Genomic DNA, 24,060 nt, shown 5'->3' on the forward strand with positions numbered 1-24,060 from the left:
CACATAAAATATGTGACCCTTTATCCCTCCTAGGAAAATGATCTAGCAAGTACCTTACTGCTTTTCCAATTCCAAGTTCTCATCACCATAGCAAATGCCTTCAGTGTACAATTTTTTTTTTAAAGAAAGTGATATTATTTTAGCTCTTTATTCCAAAACAGGACATCGGCTATCTTCATGGTCATCCATGAAAGAAATGCCTATTACTTTTCCAATCCCTTAGTTATTGATCAGCCTCTCTGGACATTTCAATTGCCCCTGTCTTTCACAATCAGATATTTAATGTGTGATAATGAATTTAAGCCTTCAAATTCATTGGAACTTGTTCTAAAAAGATTTGATAGTATTGCATATCTTCTTTGAGTATCTTTTATGCAATAAATAATTTATACTGTATATTTTACTAGAGAACCATAAAAAGAGGAGATATATTATTCCCTCCATATACAGGCTTTCCTCTAAGCTTCACCATTAAAAATTAGTGAACATGATTTATTTTCACATCCTTTATTTATTTAATATTTGTTTACCAGGAAAGTCTGACTGGGACAGAGCCCATTTTCAGTGGAGGCCCAGTGAGAAACGTTCCAGACGCATGTCTTTGGAACATGGGAGGAAACCAAAACACCTGGAAGAAACCTACACAAACATAGGGAGGACATGCAGACTCTGCACAGAAGGCACCCCAGCTGAGAATCGAATTGGGGAACCTCTTGCTGTGAAGTAATAACTCTAACCACTGCGCCACTGCACTGCCCAGACCAATCTAAACTTAAAAAAATCTGAGAATAACTTCTTAGTACATCTTTTAAGATATTCTCCTCCCCCTCCTTTCAGAGATCTTATTTTTTTCAGGAAGTAACATCCATGAAACCTATTGAATTGGGACACTTACTGTACTCTGCCTCTTTGCATTTTATTTACTTATTGTTTGAGGACAGGTTGGTAATTGTACTAATTAGTCTAAGGTTCAACCATTTATGAAATCTAGGAAGTAGTATGCATAACTATTTCAGTAGTGTAGTTTTCCCAGTTAGCCCCCAAGAAAATAGTGCCAGATTCATTGGGGAGGGATTCTAGTTTGTTTAGTTATGCCCCGTGGCCCACCTCTCAACTCTCCAGAATTTTGTAGAATGTCCCTAATTTGGCCTCATAATTTTGCCTTGTCCCTCATAAAATGTTTGATTTTCTAGTAAATCTGTGGCGATTACAATCAGTAATAACAGACATTAGCATTTCATACTTTTTACTGTTTAGAAAGTGCAAGTTAGTGTTAAACCTGTTGTTCTATTAACTTTTTAAGTGAATTAATGTTTAAAAATTGCCCCTGATTCTGTGTCTTTGTCCCACCATCATTCTTGGCTTTGTTCTGAACACTTGAGCAAAGAACTTGAGAGGTATGTTCACCAGATGCAAGTGACATATAGATGGTATGGCAATTGGCTATAATTTATGAATTTTTATTGACAGTAAGTTCAATACGGAGGAGCTCTAAGTTGTCCCGCCTCAAGACTAGATGTGATTTGGCTTCTTAGAAATATTGATGTGTCCCCCCTCCAAAAACCACAGGCATTTTTAATGGTGAGTCAAAAAGAGTGGTAGGCATTGAAACCCAGCTCTGTGGGGGTGCTATCACTAGACAGAAGCCATGTTTCAGTAACTATGCAAATATCCATATTTTTGTGGGTCAGGAAGGCCTGTAAGAAGTGCAATGTCTTATTTAGATTTCTAGCATTGTGCAGTGTTATTTTTATATAATTTTAGATTTGTTTGACTGTGTCAGTAGTTGAGGTGACTGACCCTGCCTAAAAAAGGCACTATATGGAAACAAAGACTTGTGGTCAATATAAGAAAACCATGAGGGGGAGGTGCACCTCACATTTAACAAAGAAACTAGAGCTCTCTATCATCTCATTCCACAATGATATATATATATATATATATATATATATATATATATATATATATACATATATAGGTTTACAATCACATAGTTGAAGTCGATTGCACTGCGTGCGATCAACGTATGTGTGTAAATCAGGTAGCAGAACCATTAGTGCAAGTACTATATTGTCGAACCTTACAATAGCGAACAGCCATTATAGCAAGGCTTGACAGTTTAGTGCAGATCGCACTATAGTCGGGATTGGGAAATGTACCCTTTCCTCAGAGTAGTGCGATCTCAGTGTTTGTATATATAAGTAGGGGGGTGCAGGGGGGTTTGCCCCCCTGTAAAACATGTTAAAATATGTTTAGCGGCTAAGAGAATTTCATTAAAGTTGAAATGTTCAACATTCGACTTCACTGAAATGCTCATTTCGGCATTTACTGTGGTCGGTGTTGAGATTTCCAAACATTTTCTTTGGATATATGCACTTTCGGCCACAGTAGTGTCTAACATGTGATAGTAAACCATATATATATATATATATATATATATATATATATATATATATATATATATACACATATATATATATATATATATATATATATATATATATATATATATATATACACATATATATATATATAGACCCCTTAGAACAATGTGAATAACTAAGCCAATAGCTAATGTGGCAACATTTCTGGTGATGATTGGATGCTGCTAAGGACTAGTTTCATGTGAACCTCAGACATATAACCTGAGAGCTCCATCATGTCATTTCGGCATTTACTGTGGTCGGTGTTGAGATTTCCAAACATTATATATATATATATATATATATATATATATATATATATATATGGTCTAACCTCCACATAACATAATATGCCTATGTCATCCATACATCCACAACTTAAAATACTTATCTGTCTGCTACTTATATCTTCTCTTATATCTACTTACCTCTTAACCTCTTATGAACATCCACTTAATTCTTCTCTTTCAATTCCTTCAAAACACACCTCTACCTCTACAACACATTTATCTCCTACATTCTTAAACCCAACCATACATGCCAACTACCTATTAGCCAAATACCATAGATTAGCACACTTCAAATTCAAAAAACCTAGAACCAGGAAAATATTTGACTACTCCTATAAACTTCCACAACAAAATATCTCGTACTCCTCCACCTTCTACAGGATGGAGATATTCATCCTAATCCAGGCCCACATCATAATGAAACCATTACACACAAAATACAAAACAAAACTACATCTCTCTCATTCCCTATACCCACTCATTCTCTGTCTATTGCCCATCTCAATATACGAAGTATCTGTAACAAAACTAGTCAACTTCATGCCCTTCTAGAAGTCTATCAATTTGACATTCTATGTTTAACTGAAACTTGGCTAAAACCTTCAATTAATGACAGTGAAATCACCCCACCTGGTTATAACATCATTAGACTCGACCGTACTGCCAAAAAGGGAGGAGGGGTAGCAATTCTGTATAAAACAAAACTCCAAATTAGTACCTTAAATCTGACTATTACTAATGACAATAATGTTGAAGTTATCAGTTCTAAACTTCAAATCAATACTACTAAATCCATAAATATCATCTGTGCTTATCTACCTCCTGGAAATAATATCAACACCCTTCAACATATCCTTTACCTACTATCAACCAAATTCCTCAAGAGACACTAGTCTTAGGAGACTTTAACATAGATTGGCATTCCTGTAACAGTAATAACCCCACTTCCCATATCAACCTATTTGGCTTCAAACAACTCATCAATGGTCCTACTAGAACTAATAAAACCAATAATACTGAAACCACATTGGACTGGATTCTTACTAATACTCCCTTGCAAACCTACAACACAGGCATCCTTCCAGATGACCTTAGTGACCACTCTCTAACCTACATCATTAGATACAAAACTAACCTAACCTTACCTACCACATATAAAACTCTACGTACAAAAAAACATTTTAACTCTGCACAATTTCTAGCTGAACTAATACATTGTAATTGGGCCCCACTGAAACATCTCCCACTTAATGAAGCAGTTGAATACTTCAACTTTACATTCCTATCGATCCTAGATCATCATGCCCCAAGCCGTACCATTAGAACCAAAACAAAAACAGCACCCTGGCTAACCAAGAATACAAAGCAAAAAATTATTCTCAGAAATAAATCCTGGGATAAATGGTGGGCTACCAAAAACCAAATTGACCACCAAAACTTTAAGGAACTGAGAAACAGCACCAAAAAAGCTATTCTAACAGATAAAAAGAACTATTACTTTCAACTACAGAGAAACACCATAAAAGAACCCAAAAAATTTTGGACTAGTATTAATAATCTTCTATCCCCTGGCCAAGCAATCACACCAAACCCTCAGGATTCTGACCCAGATAATCACACACAAATAGCCAATGACTTCAACTCTTTCTTCACCAATGCCATCCAAACTCTTGCAAACCACCTTTCTCCTGACACTACTAAACTACTCTCACCTAGTTCAAAAACTATTCTTCCTCCCCTTCACCTACAACCTGTATCTACCTCCTATATCCAATCTCTACTCCAAAAACTTAAACCTACCACCCCATCTGCCGACAAGCTTCCTGCAGAGTACCTGCAAATAGGAGCTAAAGCCACTGCCTATCCCATTTCTATCCTAATAAATAGATCTATAAAGGAGGGTATTGTCCCTTCTATCTGGAAAATATCCCATATCATTCCCCTTCACAAAGGGGGCAAATCTAATGACTTCTCTAACTTTCGTCCCATAGCACTATTATCACCTATAGCTAAAATCATGGAAAAATGTATCCATAAACAACTACTAAACCACCTTCTCCATAATAACCTACTTGCCAATAGTCAACATGGATTCAGACCTTCCCACAGCACCACTACTGCATTACTCTCCTTTACCAACTCCAACTATAACCGCAACATCAATAAACTCTCATCTTCTCTCTTCATTGACCTATCAAAAGCCTTTGATATGGTTAATCATAAACTTCTTCTGTACATACTAAAATCTCAAGCACTAGACCCCTCCTCCTTAACTTGGTTTACTTCTTATCTTGAAAATCGTCAGCAAGCAGTACTCTGGAAAAGTTCACTATCTACCCTCCTTCCTATTTCTATAGGAGTACCTCAAGGGTCTATCTTAGGCCCACTTCTATTTTCTATCTTTATTAATGACCTCCAGTCAGCTATACCTAACACCACTTGCATACAATATGCAGACGATTCCACTATAATCTGTACTGCTTCTTCTCAAACAGAACTTCAACCTCTCACCCAAGAAACCTTTACCACTGTTGAAAAGTGGTTCTCTGACCGTTGTCTACTCCTTAACCCCAAAAAAACCAAATTACTACTGTTTGCACCTACCCGCAAAACTACTTCCCTAAACTTCTCTATTACTTCCACTGACAACACTCAGATTACTCCTGATTCTTCTACAAAACTACTAGGTATTACTATTGACAATAATCTTAATTTTGACTGTCACATCAATAACACAATAAAAGTAGTTAACAAAAAGATTGGATCCCTTTACAGAATCAAATCCTTCCTTACACCTGAAGCCCGGACCACCTTAGCTCAATCTCACCTCCTCTCTACCCTTCTATATGCTTCCCCTATTTACACAAATCTCTCTAAATGTAACCTTAAGAAACTTACTTCATCTTACCATAATATTGCTCGATTTGCCACAGGATCGCAGTTTAGAACTCACCACTGTCTGAACTTAAAACAACTAAACTGGCTTGAACTTCCTAACAAACTTACTTATCAACAGCTCTCAATAGCTCACAACATTCTATATCAACCATCCAAAACACCAATACTCTCTAACCTCCTTACTCCCTACAACAATCTGAAACAACTACGATCTTCAAATAAACTACTAGTTAATAGTACCAAACCCAATAATGCTGCAGGAGATTGTCTTTTTTCCAACTCAGTTGGCAAAATGTGGAACAAACTTCCACTTAATATCTCATCTTTGTCCACTCTTCCACTCTTTAAAAAACAACTGAAAATCCATCTTAATAAACACTGGCTTTGCTCCTGTACCAATCCTGATTAAACTTTCTTCCTCCTTTCCTCTACCTCAATATTTCCTTCTCACTATAACACATCCTGACTGATCCCCATGGACATAATATCCTTGTAAATACAACTTATCTCATATATACTATGGGGAAAAAAAAAAAAAAAAAAAAAATTTTATGACTATGTATTATTTTAGACTACGGGATGATATTATAAATTGCATATTGCAATTATTTGTTTTGTTTTGATATGTGTATCTTCTATGTATTTTTTCTGTATTCCCCTTACTTGTTATAACCTTTGGAGCTTTTCTCCCCGGGCCTCCACTGAAAATGGACATATATCCAGCTGGACTAGCCCGGTCAACAAATGTAAAATAAATAAAAAAAAAAAATGTCCCTCTTCCTATGATCTAAGGAGGTTTGTGTCAAGTCAATCAACTGCCATGTGCACAATGACCAAATCATATATGCACTTTGAGGGAAGGGACTTGAGGGTTTTAGTGACATGGCAGATATTAGCACCTGAAAGACAGCTTACCATCCCCCTTTCTTTGCTCAGCCTGGTGAGTAGAGAATCTGTGTGCCTCACTATGGCTTCACCTATGACTAATACATTACTAGATGCTTTATTGTGGCCTTGCTGCCTTAAGGGCATCGTCTTGCCATTTGGGTGACCCCTTTTTACTATTCTGTTTGTTGTGCTTACAAACGCTGTTTGTTTGTAAGTGTGATGCTGAGTATCTTGTATAAATAGCCTCTGTTTTGGTGGTTTTGAAATCTGACAGGGATTTCTTATGCCCTGCAATATGAGATGACTTCTTTGCTGATTTAGGACAAGCTTTGGAAGGTTTTGTGAGGTGGGTGTCAGTACCAACAGCCTGGCAGGTACTGCCAATAAGTCTGGTTGACGCGCTGCCCTCCAAGGTTAATAATGCTTGCATCTCACACATATAGATTCGAGAAGAAGAAGAAGAAGCAAATGGTTGTCAGTAAGTATGAGGCAGTTGTTACATTGGTCAGAATGCCTAGTACTATCAAGCTGGCAAGATGGTGTAGGAAGCAGTGATCTCATGGTTCGTAGTATCTAGTGTGTAAAGAAATTGCTGAAGAGCTCTGTTACAGTGAAGGGATTTTTATAATAATTATTAATTATGAGAAGAGATAATTTTGCTAGTAAAGTAACACAGTACTGTAGAAATAAAAGCACAAATAGTGAAATGGGTGTGGAAGTGGATTAAGGTAGCACGGTTTATACTGCAGTCGGTACACAAGTGCTGTGTGGATTGACAAGCCCAACTTAATCACACAGCTGGAGAATTACAGTTGAATTCAGGCTCAGTTTTCACAATTTCATGCTTGGATCAGATGATATAACAAGAGGGCTGCAGTACATTGAGCAGTAGAAGCAGTATTTAAATTATAATTACAGTGAGGGCAGTCTGAGCCATAGGGGCATAGCTATGGTGGGGCAAAGGGGCAAAAGCCCCAGGCACAGAGTGCTAGGGGAATGATCTGCAGATGAAATTCAGTCTGAATTCTGCTACAGAAAAGAATGCCAGTGCTGTTTTTGCTGACAAGAATAAGCACATTATGTATGGTATAAGCTGTAGCAAGCAGTTTGTTATAGTTTTTAAAAGTAGAGAGAGTGTTGCTCTTTTAATATCTCTTTCTGTTTGTTCCTCAAGTCAGAGCTGAGGAGTTCACAATCAGATCTGGCTTGCTGTTAAAGGGAGAGCACCAGATCTCAGAGACCAGACCTTTTTCCCCCTCCTCAACTTGTAGTTGAGTAGTGCCATATCGGGAATTGTACACGGTGCTAGACGAGCCAGATATAGCTTTGGATTCAGTAAATGATTTAAAACCTGTATAATAAATCTGGCATGGTTTCCACAACAGCAGGGGGTTGTATCACAGTGAGTCAGCAGAATGGCAAACAGAGCCAACAGTATTAATCACAGTAAGGTAGCTGCAGCAATTTAACAATATAGTATAATAACAGTAGTAGCAAAATCTATTGTGACTAGCAAACAGGCTCAGTTGCCACAGCAGAAGGACATCTTGAATACTAGCAAAGTAAGGTACTCCCTCATCCATAAGAGAGGAGGTTCCAGAGGCATAGAACCTGATAACTAAAAGACTGAGTACATGAAATCTTCAAATGCAATCTAGGCACCTCTAGCAATCTCATGTATGAAGAGCAAAGAGGCGTAATTGGAATGTAAGGAACCAGGAGCTCTTTAACTTACAGTGAGACCAAGTCATGTAGGGCGATACAGACTAGCAGTTAAACTTTAAAGGTGACATAAGATTGACTTGGTAGCCACTGCAGACTCCACAGAATGCAAGTTAGACAAAGGTAATTGTGAGTACCTGTGAATAACTTATAAGCTATGAGGTCTGCACAAGGTGCAAACGATCAAGTCTGCTATGAGAGCATCAAAGTAAAGGGAATAACAGTAATCACGCTTAGAGGATACCAAAGCCTGAACCAACACTGAAAGATCTTCTGGAAGGAGAGGGTTCATACGTGAGAGCTTATGAAGATGAAAACAAGAACACATACTACCGATGTTTCAATCTCTCACTGACAGTCCTACTAAGGTATACTTCTCAACCCCTCAGCTTTCAAAATCATAGCAGGGAACCATAAAATCATAGCAAATGGTCCAAATAAATAGCACTCATAATTTGCATATGTGTAAATTCACACTCCAGGTGATGGGAGCATTTGCCTCTTCAGTGGACAACCTATAAAATTAGGACTCGTGATAATAGATATGGGCTTACTTAGAAATATATCCTTATTTCACTGTGACAACTTTCCCATGCATACATCTATACTGTACAAAGCCAACAGATAAGAGATCTTTACCACCCCTGGCAGTCAGTAACAACAAACACATGCATATATAAACACACAAACAGGTAGAGGCAGAAGTGCAGACACAGTCTCCCACACAGTTACAGAAACTCAAACACACACACACACACACACACACACACACACACACACACACACACACACACACACACACACACACACACACACACACACAGCCACTTTGCCTGTCTATTGCTCTGATGTCTGATTGTGATCAAATGAATGAAATATATAATAAATAGAAACTACCAATATGTACGTATGCTCAAAACCTCAAGACTCATGCAGTATGCATACACACACCAATGAATAAATATAGTATTTTTTTTTATTTATTTATTTTATTTTACATTTGTTGACCAGGATAGTCAAACTGTATTATGTCCATTTTCAGTACAGTCCCGGGGAGATAAGCTCCAAGAGATTACTAGACTACTAACATACAGGTACTAGTTGTTATACAGTTAAATAATACAAATTTTAAACAGTTCATGAATCTTCACAGTTTATACAAAAAACATGTTACAAGCATTAGATAAGATGTTTTAGACTTTATGTACAAGACTTCATTAGTAACTAGAAAGTAATTGCTAAACAAATACATACTTCAAGTTTCAACAGTTCAGCAATGCTCACAGTTTAAACAATACTTGCTGCCTGCTTTAGGTAGGATGCTTTATAATTATATGCAGAAGAATGTAACTAGGTATTTTAAATTATCTCTATTAGGATAAGATATGTTTTTGCCAAGGATAGGCCTTGATCTAAAAAGACACAGATAGAACAGGAATTAGGTCTTAAGAGAGGGTATTTGGGATATGGTATGAGATTAGTTTGGATTTGTACAGGGACATAACCAATGGGTTTTAACATAGAGTTTCAGATTGTGTTTAAAAAGTGTAAATGAAGACAGTGATGCAAGTTCATGGGGGAGTTGGTTCCAATACCTTCCAACTGCATTTGAGAACAGAGCATCTCCTGCCATGTTATTAGATTTACATGTTGATACAAGTAGTTTATTAGAGGAGCATAAAGTTGAAAGGTTCTTATATTGGGTAATGAGACTAGCACGTATTGGGGTATTGGTAGGGAGGGAAAGGGTTTTGTGCGCAATGGCGAGTTGTTTAAAGTGAATCTGATTCAGAAGCTCTAACCAGCCTAATTGTTTCAGATTATGGCAGTGATGGGTCCTAAAGGAGGAAGCAGTAGCAAATCTGGCAGTGCTATTGTAAGCGTTGGCTAGCTTGTTAAGGTTATTTTTTGACAAGTTAGTATATATGGAAGAAGCATAAAAAAGTGTGAGATAAGGTGGAAATAGTCAATAGTGGTTCTGGCTAGTGGGGAGAGAAAGGGTTTTATCCTATAAAGGGAGCGTAGTTTCATGTTGACAGTTTTTATGGTATTGTTGATATGGGTTTCAAAGTTCAGGTTGTTATCAATGGTTACCCCTAGAAATTGGGAGTGATTTACGGGTAGGAGTGAAGAGGAGGAGTTTGTTTTTTTGGGGGTTCAAGAGGAGGCAGCATTGTAGGAACCAATTTTCTGTTTTATTGAATTGTCTGAGTTAGAGTCTGTAGTTGGGATTGAGATTTAGCTGAGCAGATTATTGTCGAATCATCTGCATATTGTACACAGTTATTTAAAAGAATAGCTAGGTTGAGGTCATTGATAAATATTGAGAAAAGGAGGGGGCCCAATATAGAGCCCTGAGGAACACTTAGGGTAACTGGGAGATGGGTTGAGAGGTTGTTGTCCCATAGCACTGCCTGCTGTCTATTATCAAGGTAGGACTGGAACCATTTTATAGTCTTTGTGTCCAGAGAGAAGGATTTTAGAATATTGAGAAGTAAGAGGTGGTTGACCATGTCAAATGTTTTTGAGAGGTCGATGAAAAGTGCTGAAGACAAAAGATTGTTATTACGGTTTTTATTGATGTTGCAAGTGAAGGAGAGGAGTGCAGTTGTACTGTGGAAAGGCCTGAAGCCATGTTGAGATTTGGCCAGTAAATTGTTCTGGAGTAGGTGGTCTAGTAACTGTCTGTGGATGCACTTTTCCATTATTTTAGCTAATGGGGAAAGTAGAGCTATGGGACCATACTTAGAATATTCTCTGGAGTTTCCACCCTTGTGTAGGGGGATAATGTAGGAGATTTTCCAGATGGTGGGAATAGTGCTTTCTTGTATGGTTCTATTTATCAGCAATGATACAGGATAAGCTATGACTTTGGCTGCCTTTTGCAGGTATTCAGCAGGTAGCCGGTCAGCTGAGGAGATAGTAGGTTTTAGTTTACTTAAGAGGTTGCACATGAGGAAAGTTGGGACAGATTGCAGGTTTAGAGTTGTGAGAAAGTTAGTAGTATTGGTTGGAAGGGCAGAACTTTCAGCTGTTAGTTGATTAGCAAGTGGTTGGATGGTCTCAGTGAAGAGACATAAATAATAGCTCTAGTAATATAGTTTAGCTCACTCTTGGCAGGACATATACATTGCAAACTATTACAGCCCCTTCAAAACAACCGGCAACCCCCTCCACACACACACACACACACACACATTTTACTACAGTTATTTGCATAGCCTAAGCTCATTTTCCAACCCACTGCAGCATTAAATATAAAATATTATATCCACAACATGAAATTTCTGCCATCACTGTAACTTCATAGTGCATGCATCAGGCAAAAAGCTAAACATTATGGGGGACAAAAGCTCCAAAATCATGAACAGTTTTAAATACTGGTCTTAGAAAATTGTTATGACAACAGGTTTTGCATTAACTTGATTTTCTGAAGGATAGTAAGTTTATATTATGATGTCTGAAACTCAGAGGCCTATCATTAATTAATGCAATGTTTAACAATTTTCCAGAAACCCACAAATTTTACAAGGAACAGACAAAAAAATAAGGCAATTCAGTGATGCATTATCTTACTTTACTTAGTAATACTTAGTGCTTTATTCCCTCTGCCAGCTCTTTGAGTCAGTCAGATTCAACAGTATCAGGTGGCAGCAGCCACTCTATTCCAAATCAGTTCACTCAGGCACCTGTTCACCTGTTACACAGAAGTGAAGGGGAAGCAGCTGCAAAAAATAATAAAAATAATGATATTATTTAAAAAAGCCATCCGGCAAGCAGAAGCAAACAGATCATCCTTTATTTAGCAGCCAGGGAATGGAACCAGCATTGTAGTAACTGGAAGGCAGCAGTAAGTACTCCACTCAGTCCAAATCTGGGACAGACTGTAAAAGTTAAGCTGAAGCCCATAGAGCACTAGAACACCAATAGAGGGATCAAGACCACTTACTTAGCAGTCGCAAACTAAAAGCTTTTAAGCAGCAAGCCAAGAACTGCACAGGAATACGGCATTTTTGCCAATGCAGGAGGAAGGCTGATTGTGGCAGTAGCACAGAGCAGCAAGTTGGCAGCTTCAAACCACAAATATCAAAAGTCTGCAGAGCCAAATTAAACAGTAGCTGCCAAACCTAAACCACAAATAAAAAGAAAAAAAAATAAGAAGATAGCTACACAGTCCAACAAATCTCATGCAAGCTTCATGCCTCGACCCATTGACTTTGTGCTTACTGTATTGGGTTTGAAACAGACTGAAGACTGCCTTGTTGGTCTGTTTTCTAGCTGCACAGTGCAATAGGTCCTTTCAGTGGACAAATGTAAATTGAGGCTAGAAGCCAGCATCGACTCCATTAGTTCTTTTGGACCTTGAGAAGCTGTTCTTTCATTAGCTGGATAATTGAGCCAGTGAAAACACAAACTGGAGCTAGCAAAGAACAAGTCAGAGCAGCAGTGCAAGGACTTAAAAACAAGTTAAAATTGTGACACTCCACTTAATGCTGAGCAGGTGAGAGGAATGCGTTAAGGTTTTTAACTTTCTTCACAAAAAAAAAAAAAACAACTTGCTACCTTTTATACAATGGAAGGATTAAGAGTTGTGCAATTAGAATTCCATAAGACAGCATGGATAGCCTTGACAATTCCCTTGGTAGTGTTAAGCCTCATATGGTTGGCAGTCATCCATTTTTATATATATGCCTTTATTAAATTACCACTTAAGACATAGGTAGGTACACACACACATTAATAGAAAAGAAAACAAGCCACATTAATATTTTCACGCATTTTATACTACATACATGCTTTCTTTCTTTTTAACAATTATCTACTCCAATGTTGTATACATTGTTCAATTCCTGCCTTTCTTAAAACCTCATTCCATCTCCTGAACATTATTCTGCATGTTCACACAATTCCATTTATTTTAATTGTGTTTGCTCCTTCTGTTTTCTATAGATCCCACCTCCAATTATTTATCTCCTCTACAATATTCAGTACCACAGTTACAGTTGGCTTTGATTCTGATTTCCATTTTCTACAAAAAAGAGCATTCATCCAGTGACGGAAGTATTCTAAGACTTTAAACAATGAAACTGTGGGAGATTATTTGTCCTGAGCCAAGGAGAAGCAGAGCAGAGTGTCATCAGCTAACTGTGAAGCTTATGCAAAGAGAGCAACAACTGTTCCAAAACAGAACCATATGCAACTCTAGATGTGGCAGAAGAAATAGTTGTCAAGTTTTCCTTCAGATACATTCTCTAAGTGCACCCTGAAAGGTAGGTAGCAGGCCATTTCAGAACAGTTCCTGTAGCTCCATGTTAGGTTCAGAACCAAGATGAAAAGAATGCCAAAATCTGCCATGTTATATGGTAAAGAGAGGCGAAGGAGGATGAAAAGAGAATAATACTGTTTATCCCTTCCTTGACCCATGTAAGGAACATGGCGTTAGTGTAGTGCAGAAATCAACCTAGAATGTATCATGAATATTGTACTCTTTGAGGACTGAATCACCTTTCTCAATAAACTTACCTATAAACAGTGTGTTAGGGTTAGAGTAATAGTTATCCAAATTATCATAATATAAATTACTTAAAACTGGTGTAAATAACACTTCTTTTAAAGCAGATGTAAAAAGAAATCATGGACAATGAAGAAGAGATAGTTTGATGAATCATTAGCCCATACATCAAGACAGTCCAATGTCAGTCATGCTGGGCATGGATTCAGCCTACAGGTAACAGATAGCATAGCTGAAATTGTGCAAAGTAGTTCATAAATAGTCAACCAACTGAAACTCACACCAAGAGTAAACCCACAAGTCCGCACAACCACTGCAAGCTCCCCTGAGCTTATGGTGGAAGAGGAAACTGAGCACAATGATCTCAGCTTAGCTGCAAAGAAGCAGAAAGCAATCTGTTAGTGACTCATTATGCACTCACTATAAAAAAACATTTGTAAGATTGATTCCAATTCAACTGACAGCTGTCAATAACAGTAATAAATGATATATTGCATATTTTCTTATATGCTTTTGTATTAGTGCATTTTATAAATATATCACCTTCAATTCATGTACATTATGATAATCTGTATACATACTGTTTTTCTATATTTATTGTAACCATATTGACTGTTTAATGCTCTTTTGAACCCAGGCAGTGGCTGAAAAGGGTTAACAAACTACAAAAAAAATAAATAAATAAAGACATCAAAACAATAATACACATGGAAAGACAGACTGGATTGCTCAGCCTGCTCACCACACAAAACAGTACAACCAGTCAGCTAGATGCAGAAGAGCCCTCCCCAGACATGAATGATGCCTTTTTACAGGCAATGTCTGCCTGACAAATGATACAGTACATCTGAAACTTAAATTTTGTTTGAGAAGAGCTGGCTAACAGGTTAGAGTTATATTATCTTGGATTCCCTTTCCTATTGCTGTTTTAACTTTCTGAATGATATTTTTTGAAAGTGTGCAATACCTGAAAAGAGACTGGTTATTTTTGAGTTTTAGTTGATTGGCATGAGCAAACATAATGGGAGATGGATCAAGACACATTCCTAGTTATTTAAAGGAAGGGACAAGCTTAATATGGTTGTTAAGATAGAAGACAAATAGACTGTGAGGGGAAAGAGATATAAATCTAGCTGGGCAGCAAATAATATTTAATTTGTTTTTTTTTTACTTTAATATCACTGTTGCAGTATTATAATTTGGTAGTCTAACAGTCTCTATACCACCGGAATGCTATCAACAAGGCTGAGTTCTAGATCCTTAGGCCTAAACATCTTCCTTCCTGCCATAAAAATTCAATTAATCTTTAAACTTGCTTAAAACAATTTATAATATAATTGCTGAAGTAAATTATTCAAAGTAGCCATAATTTAATCATTAAAAGTAAGAATTTTCTGTTTTTGTCATAAGATGTAAATATTCCATAGCATAGCTAACATTAATAGAACAATTATAATCCAGAAGAAAGCAGAATGTAAGAAAATACTGTTGTTACTGGTGGGTTTTGATGCAGAGAAACCATTAAACAGAGTAAGTTGAATTCTTGTTGAACGTTGAAGATCAGACCATAGACTAATCACTCTGGATATCCACATTCCGCCCCCACCCCCAATCAAGGAAACCACCATGAAAAACTTTTCAAAAGCAAGCTTCACATTACTTAAGACTGAGGTGGAAAGGTTCACAGCCCCCATGCTAAAGGACAATGCCGTCCAAGCTGCTGAAACCTTTACAAAGGAACTCTATGAGCATCTGCAGGAATGCATGGATCATGCTATCCCAAGTAAAACCAAGACTCACTCCTCCAAGAAAAGGAAACCAGTCTGGTGGGCTCCTGCCATAAACAAGCTATACAACAGAAGGAGGAAACTAGTACAGCAAAGAGAAAAATCCCAAGAAGGAAAGACATCCCTGATCAGTATCAGCAAGAAACTATGATCCCTCATTAAATCATCCAAGGCTAGTTTCGAAAGAAAAATTGCCAATGACTCCAAAGATAACCACAAAGCATTCTTTATGTCAAGAACCTAAGTGAAAACTCTCAGATCTGCTCTGAGTTAGTGCAGATTGGCGCAAAATACACTGAACCGACTGATATTGCTAACATTCTGGCAGACAGGTTTAGTGCAAACTTCATCCCCCTCTCACCCCCTAAAGGGCCCATAACCATACCAGAAGAATGTAGGGCCCCATCAATCACGGACACATGGGTTAAAACAGCCTTATCCAAAGCCGAAAACACAGCTTCAATGGGACTGGATGGTGTCTCAGGCTGTAGCTTACAAGAGCTCCAAAATGAACTAACCCCTCACCTAAACACACTGTTCAAACTCAGCCTCTCTTCAGGCTATGCACCCACAGAGTGGCGCACAGCAACAGTTATCCCACTCCACAAAAGTGAAGCCACAACGGACCCCAGGAACTATCGCCCTATAAGCCTGACTAGCCTGGTCTGCAAGGCTATGGAGTGCATCATCATGGAACTCATTAACAGAGACATTGGGAACCTCCAAACCTTGGACCCAATGCAGTTTGGCTTTGTTAAGGGCAGATCATGCCTCCTAAACCTGGCGGACTTCTTTGAGACAGTTACCAAGGCATTAGACAAGGGAAAGGAGGTCCACGCAGCCTACCTAAACCTCACAAAGGCTTTTGATACAATTCCCCATTCTAGTATTATAGATAAGCTCACCAGCTTGAACATAAACCCCTACGTCACTAGATGGGTTGCCAACTGACTCATGGATAGAACCCACATGGTGAGAGTTGCAGGCTCTACGTCCGACTCTAAACTGGTTAGAAGTGGCGTCCCCCATGGCTCAGTCCTAGGACCCCTCCTGTTCAGTATATAGTTCTCAGAGGTACAGGCAAGCATAGGAGGACTATGGCCAGTGTTGCCAGAGTCCCTATTTGGGCGGGACTTCCCGAGATCATCAGCCTGATCCCGAGTCCCGTACTGCCGGTTTAAATCCCAGACAGCCTCCGCTTTGTTTTTTTGTTTTTTTTTTTTTATTGGCCCTTTTACCAGCATACGGGCCAATCAAAAATCACTAAACACGGAACTTCTTGTGTTTAATGCAGAAGTTCTGTGTTTAGCAATTTTTGATTGGCCCGTATGCCGGTATACGGGCCAATGAAAACATTGCAAAACAGAGCTACTTCTGTTTAATGCGGAACTGCGATGTTTCACGTTAAACAGAAGTAGCTCTGTTTATTTTTTTTTAGTCTTCACTTCTAGTGAAAGACCTTTTTTTTTTTCTTTTTTAGTCCCTACCTAGCCAGTCGGAAATCTGGCAACCCTGACTATGGCTGACCAAGTTCACAGATGACTGCAAACTAGGGGCCATAACTAATACTCCGGCTGATACAGACACCCTCCAGAAGGGTCTCACTGAGACAGATACTTGGTGTCAAAATCATGGCCTCAAGCTAAATGCCAAAGAGTGCATAGTCATCCCCTTTGGAAAAAATAAAGTACCCACGAACTACCACATAAGTAATAGTACCCTAAATACAGAAAATGTAATAAGGGATCTGGGGACCCAAGTAGATAGTAACCTCTCCTTTGATTATCATATTGCCAAGGTGGTTAGAAAATCCTTCTATGTGGCCCACCTAATCACAAAAGGGTTTGCATCTAGAACAAAAGAGGTTATTGTGCCTCTCTACAATTCACTCAATAGACCCATCATAGAATACAATGCCCCATTTGGGATGTACCTTACAAGACACCTGCAAAAGCTGGAAAGACCACAAAAGTACCTCACCAAGAGGATTACTGGCCTCAAACAGATGCCCTATGCAGCCCAACTCAAGAAATTCCAGCTGTACTCGGTTGCATACCGCTTACTCAGAGGTGATCTCTGCCTGACATACAAGGCCATGTCCAACCCAGAATTGATGGACATGCTCCACCTAAAAAAAAAAAAACAAATCCCGGAGAGCCACATGCTCTAGAGATATAAACCTCACCACAATGATAAATAGGACATGCTGGAGGGATAGATTCCTGTCCCAGAGACCCCCCATGCTTTTGAACAGGATTCCAATATACATCAGGCAGAGCCCCTCACTAACACCCTTCAAGAGAAACCTTGACGGGTGGATGGGAAACAGAAAATTTACCCCAGGGATCACTGCAGTGGCTCTGCTGGACAGTGGCGCAGGGAACTAATCTAAGGGGGTGGGGAAAGCCAACACATTCTGGCTAGGCTTATAAATGCCCTTGAGCAGATAGCCTAGTACTTATGAACCTATGAATCTAATTAAAGTGGGAGGGTTCCTCTTTGATAAGTTTTGTTTAAAAAGGGGAACCAGACGGGAGTGTCCTCGTTCCCCTTTGTAATTTGCTTTATATTTAGAGCCACTGGCAAAGAAAATAAGGGAATCGGAAATGTAAAGATATAAATGGTATGGTAATAAATAAAAGTTGGCTTTATTTGCAAATGATATTATTTTGTACCACTTGATAAATCCAGAAAATTAGATTTCAGTGTTGTGGAACATTTTGAGACAGTTTCAAGTCTTTTCAGGATATAAAATTAATGAAAATAAACCAAACGCTATTGCCATAAATTATGTACACACGTGCACATATTGGTTCAGCTATACCCATATTTATGTGGAAACAATTAGGATGAACTATTTAGGAGTATGGATTAAAAAGGTGTTTGTTGTGAGTGATAGGAATATGTGGGATGAGACTAAACAAAAGATAATACAAAACCTGAGACTCTGCACACTGTTGTTTAAGAATATGGATAGTAAGATACAAGCAGTGAAAGTGTTTTAAGTCCTTTTAGTTTCATGTTTAGGTCAGACATATTTTTATCAACCAGAGGAGAAGTTGTGGGTAATAATTAATAAAGAGTTGAAGGAATTTATGTGGGATGGAAAAATGGCAGTTTTTAAATGGGATAAGTTGTTCCTTCCAATAGAACAAGGTGGTTCAGCATTACCTGATTTGAAGGGATATTTTAGAACTACACAGTTAAGGCTCAAATACATAACACAAGTAAATGGTTATAATTCAAAATGAAAAGGGTTGATGATGAAGCAGAGGGGATATTCAAGAAATAAAGAGAACCGACTTTTGGATGCAGATCCTTAAGGAGAATAATAACAACCATACATAATGTTATATTAATAAAGTAGCAGAAAATATTGTAAGAACTAAGCCAACACAAGAATGCAGAAATGAGATTTTGCAAATAGGGATGACTGCAAGTAGGGGCACAGAAAACAGGAAAGAGGGGGATGGAATTTACTGGTGAAACCTGACAAAGGAAGCAAGATATTGGGAGCAAATAACTAGAGAAGGAGAAGTATTACAGTGAGATGAGGCCAAGAAGACGTTTGGTCTGCAGACTACAGACTGTTTTCCTTATCAGGGATTGATATCAGAGTATAAGCAAAGAGTAAGGGATAGGAGAATCTTACATGAAAGACCTACTCTGGTAGAGTTTTTAGTTGAATCTAGAACAGACGTTGCTTCTAAAAACTGATAATTAGTAGAGCATATAAAATATTGTATGACAACTATAAGAATCAAACAGAAGAGGTTAGAAAAAATTCATAAGAGAGACTGGAAAAGCAATTTACAAGAGAATAATGGGAGGACATATGCTTGACCCCTAAGAATGCAACAAAGAAAGTTTAGGATCTTTGATTGGAAGGTATTTTTAAACCCCAATCAGAATACAGTTAATTATTCCTCAGGTAGACAGCAAATGTTGGTGGTATGATGTGGAAGAAAGAGGTAACGGAAGATTTATTTTGAGAGTGTAAACAGCTTGCAAATTATAAAAATTCCCTACAGAGTACCTTGTCAGTAATATTAGCTGAACAAAAGGCTTTAACTAAAGAAATAATTCTTTTGAGCTGGGACACAGGATCTGAATTGCCTCAACATATTAAGGCCTTATTAAGTTTAATTCTGTTAGCTGCCAAAAAAAGCAATTATTAGAAAATGGAAATCAAAATCTTCACCAACTGTATTTGAAGTATTGAATATTATAAAAGAGATAAAAGAACTGGGAGCATACTTCTCAACCGTACCGAATTCCTCAATATTTACCAGTTTTGTGGTCAAAATAATGGGGTGGCACGAATTCCCGAGTAGCCCCTTTAATTTCTGAATTTCCCTGTTTTTTTCTTTTTTTTTAGCAAATTTTTGCTGCCGTCATCACATGCAGGTGAGTGTGCAATGACATCAGCAGACTGCCAGCCTGACGGAATTGGGCTGAAGGCTCAAGGGGATGTGTACTCTACTCTCTTTGAGTCTGTTGTGTTTACCTTTTTCCATATGGCAACATGGTTGCAGGCAGCAGCATGCCTGCATCAGGGTCAATGAATGGAGAGGCGGAGGACTGGACTGGATGACTGAGAGCAGCTGTAGTGTTAAATTAATTAGAGGAGCAAAGCAAGGCACGCCGTTCGTTGCTACTTAGTGCAGCAGTCGAGCTGCAGAGTCATTGGACCAGGTGATGTTCTCTTCTCTTCTTAATCAGTGCACTTTAGAAATTATGAGAAAATTTACCTTGATCAGATGTTCTTCATGTTTCACTGCTGCAGTCATTACATTAGGGCAATCTGCTGGCAGGTTGCCCTCTGTCAGCCTGAATAACAAAGTTTTGGGTTCTGCATCGGTTGCTGTCTCCTCTTCCATAACATCAGGTCGTCAGGGGTATAAAACATGCAGCCGATGCCATTTTATTCAGTCTTTTTGCCGCGCAGTGCCCGAAGCAGAAGCAGTTTGCAAGTGCCAGTTGTCCGACTCCTGAAATTTTCTCATTCGAGTTTCAGAACCGAAGTCTTCAATTAAAGCTAAGTACCCTGTTGGGGAAACTTTCTTGCTCCTTACTGATGTCAGTAAAAGTTAATAATTGCATTACTTGTGGGAAGCAAATACCTCATAAGGATTTTCATTTATACTGTATTCCTTGCCTAGGCCCAGATCATAACATGCCTTGCTGTCAGTTTTGTGCTAGATTTAACCAACGCACTATTAAGCGTCGGTATATTTTTGCTTCAAAATATTTTGGATCCAGATTTAATTACCCTGAAATGACATCAGATAGCAATCCGACTACCGGAGTTCACAAAAAAACGCAAAGAAAAAGACAAAGACAGACCGTCGATTTCCAAAACCGACGGTGAAGCTTCTCCTAAGCCAGTCACCGGTTTGCTGGTACTCAGTTAGGTGCTTTCACAGCCCCTGATACCTGCTACTTTTGAGTCACAGGCCTCTACCGAGACCCATGAGGAATCCGGTATGCCGCGAGATTCTCAGAGTATTGAACCCACAGATGTCTCTCCCTTGGATGAGTCTGGAGCCGCTGAGCAGGCACTGGCTTCTGAGGGTGTTTTCAGGCCTCAACATTTTTATATAAAACTGATGCCAGCTTCAAAAACAAAATCAAAAACAACTTCTAAGTCTAAAAAACCGACGCATGAGCCACATGCTCAGGCCCCATGCCTAAAAAACAGATGATCAAAATGGCTGAGGACTTAATTACCTTGATCAGGGGTTCCCAACCCCCCCCCCCCCCCCTGCTAAGAGGCCTAGGCAAGACACTAATTATGAATCTTCAGATCAGGTTTCTATTTCTTCAGATTCCTCTTCTGATCAGGAATTTTCTATACCACCCTATGAGGATTCAAATGCAGAAGAATCCATCCCATCTGCATCTCCTCCTGAGGATTATTCTTTTGGAGAAACCTTGCATACTTTAAGGGAACATTTTCATTGGAAGAATCAGGATTTCTCTGAATCAAAAAAGAGGCTTAGGGATTTCCTTCTTCTTCCTCAGCATAGGCCTTTGGCTATATCTTTTGTATTAAACATTGTTGATGATGTGCTTTCGGAATCAAGCATGGCTTCTGATTCCCTACCTCCGGCTCCTAGTAAGCCAGACAGATATTACAGGGTTCCTGACTCCCACAAATTTCTATTCAAAAATCCTGCTGCTGATCCTGAAACTATCTCACAGGGTCCCAAAGGTGTAAAGGCCTCTACAGCCAAAAATCCTACCCCCTCTGATAGAGATTCTAGGGCGCTGGATAGATGGGGAAAGAAGGTTTATATGTCTGCAACTTTGGCAATTAGGGCCTTAAACTGCCAGTTTCATATGCTTAAATATCAACAGCATTGTATGGGCCTATTGAAACAGAAAATGATGTTGATTTCTGATTGTGTGGAAAATAAAGAATTACAGGAATTATTGTATTCAGCAGAACAGGTTGGAAAGCATACTTTGCAATGTGGTTTTGATTCCTCGGAGGCCTCTTGCAGGCCTGCAGTTACTGGATCTGCGATTAGAAGGCATGCCTGGCTCAAGGAGCAAAATCTGCCTGATCATGTTAAAGCTAAATTGTTGGATGCCCCTTTACAGCATGATACTCTGTCTTGTAATAGAAGAGGTTTTAAAGAAAATGGAAGACAAAGCTAAATCTATGCAAACTGTAAAAGATCTTTTACAAGTGCAGCCTCACAGATTCAGTAGGCACTGGCCTACTATAAATTGGTCCTTTCCTGTGTCCAACAGAGCCTCTCAAGGCAAATCCAGGCATTCAAAAGGCTCTAGATACCAATCACAGGGTTCTTACAGGTCAAAGCAATGGGGTGCCTCAAACTCCAAATCTGGAGGAAACAAAGCACAACCCTACAGTAAGCAGTCTCAATGACTTCCCTCTACCATTACCAAGCACTTATCTTTTGGCAGCCCCCTTGGGGGGAAAATTAGCACTTCATGCTCAAAATAGGCAGTTAATTACCCAGGACAAGTGGGTATTAAACACAGTATCCCAGGGGTACAGATTTAATTTCCATACCTTGCCAATTCCAAACAGCTGGCCAGATCTGCCACAAAATCAATGGGCAGAGGCTCAGAAACAAGTTACGTCCCTCATGGATATGGGTGCTATTCAGCCAGTACCAGAACAGGAAAAAGGACAAGGTTTTTATTCAAGGCTGTTCCTGGTACCCCGAAAAGACAATGCCTGGCATCCAATACTGGACTTATTGATTTTGAACACGTTCCTGGGCATTCCAAAATTCAAAATGCCGACTTTACAACAGCTACTGCCTATGCTGGGCAAGAATGCTTGGTTAGTGACTCTAGACTTAAAAGAGGCATACCTGCATATCCCAATAAGGGAATCGCTCAGAAGATACCTCCGCTTCAAAGCAGGTTTTTTGCATTACCAATTCTCTGCACTGCCCTTTGGCGTATCTACTGTGCCCAGGGTCTTTACAAAGTGCCTGGCACCAGTAATTGCATTTTGCAGACAAAGAAGCATACAAATTTATCCTTATCTGGACAATTGTCTCATTCAAGCAGAGGACAAGGACTCTTCTTCAACATCTGGCATTTGTAAAAAGGCTTCTAACATGCCTAGGGTACACAATAAATGAAAAGAAATCACAACTGGTACCCTCTCAAGAAATTACATTCCTGGGTGCGAGCTTGAATACAACTGCCCAGATGGCTTACCTTACGCCAGGCAAACAAAGGCAACTGACTTTATACTTCAAACAGATGGCAACAAAAACCCAGTTATCTGCAAGACAAATTCTGCAGGCTTTGGGGTTAATGGCTTCCTGCATTCTACTAATTCCATATGCAAGACTGCATATGAGGAAACTTCAATGGTACCTAAAAAGTTTATGGAGTCAACATTGTCACAGTCTGGAAACAATGATTCCTCTCATTCCCTGCCTACAACAGGAGTTTCTTTGGTGGGCAGAGACATGCCACCAAAACAAGGGACTGTCATTCACTCTACCCCCTGCCACCCAAACCCTAACTACAGATGCATTAGACTATGCTTGGGGGGCCCACCTGGCGGGGAGATGCATTCAGGGCATATGGAGCCCAAAACAAATGCATCTGCATATCACCCAAAAAGAGATGCTAGCTGTTCAGAATGCCCTGACAGCCTTCAAGGACTTACTTCATCCAGGACAACTACTGATAAAGATGGACAACACCATGGTTATGTGGTACATAAACAAGCAGGGGGGTACACATTCCTACCCCCTTTGCAGACTAGCCATGGCACTGTGGAACACAGCCTTGACTTACCAAGTACATCTTCAAGCTCAATTCCTGCCAGGAAAACAAAATACTCTGGCAGATGACCTAAGCAGAAATCTTATGGACCTGCACGAGTGGAAACTGGATCCACAAGTCTTCAGCATGGTAACACAGAAATGGGGGAGCCCAGACATAGATCTATTTGCCTCCCCCCAAAATTATCAACTGGACAAATTCTGCACAAGGACTTACCACAGACAAGCATGGAAAGTGGATGCCCTATCCTTCAG

Source organism: Protopterus annectens, chromosome 3.part1 (genome assembly GCF_019279795.1).
Source record: "Protopterus annectens isolate FY-2018-M chromosome 3.part1, PAN1.0, whole genome shotgun sequence".
Lineage (NCBI taxonomy): Eukaryota > Metazoa > Chordata > Ceratodontiformes > Protopteridae > Protopterus > Protopterus annectens.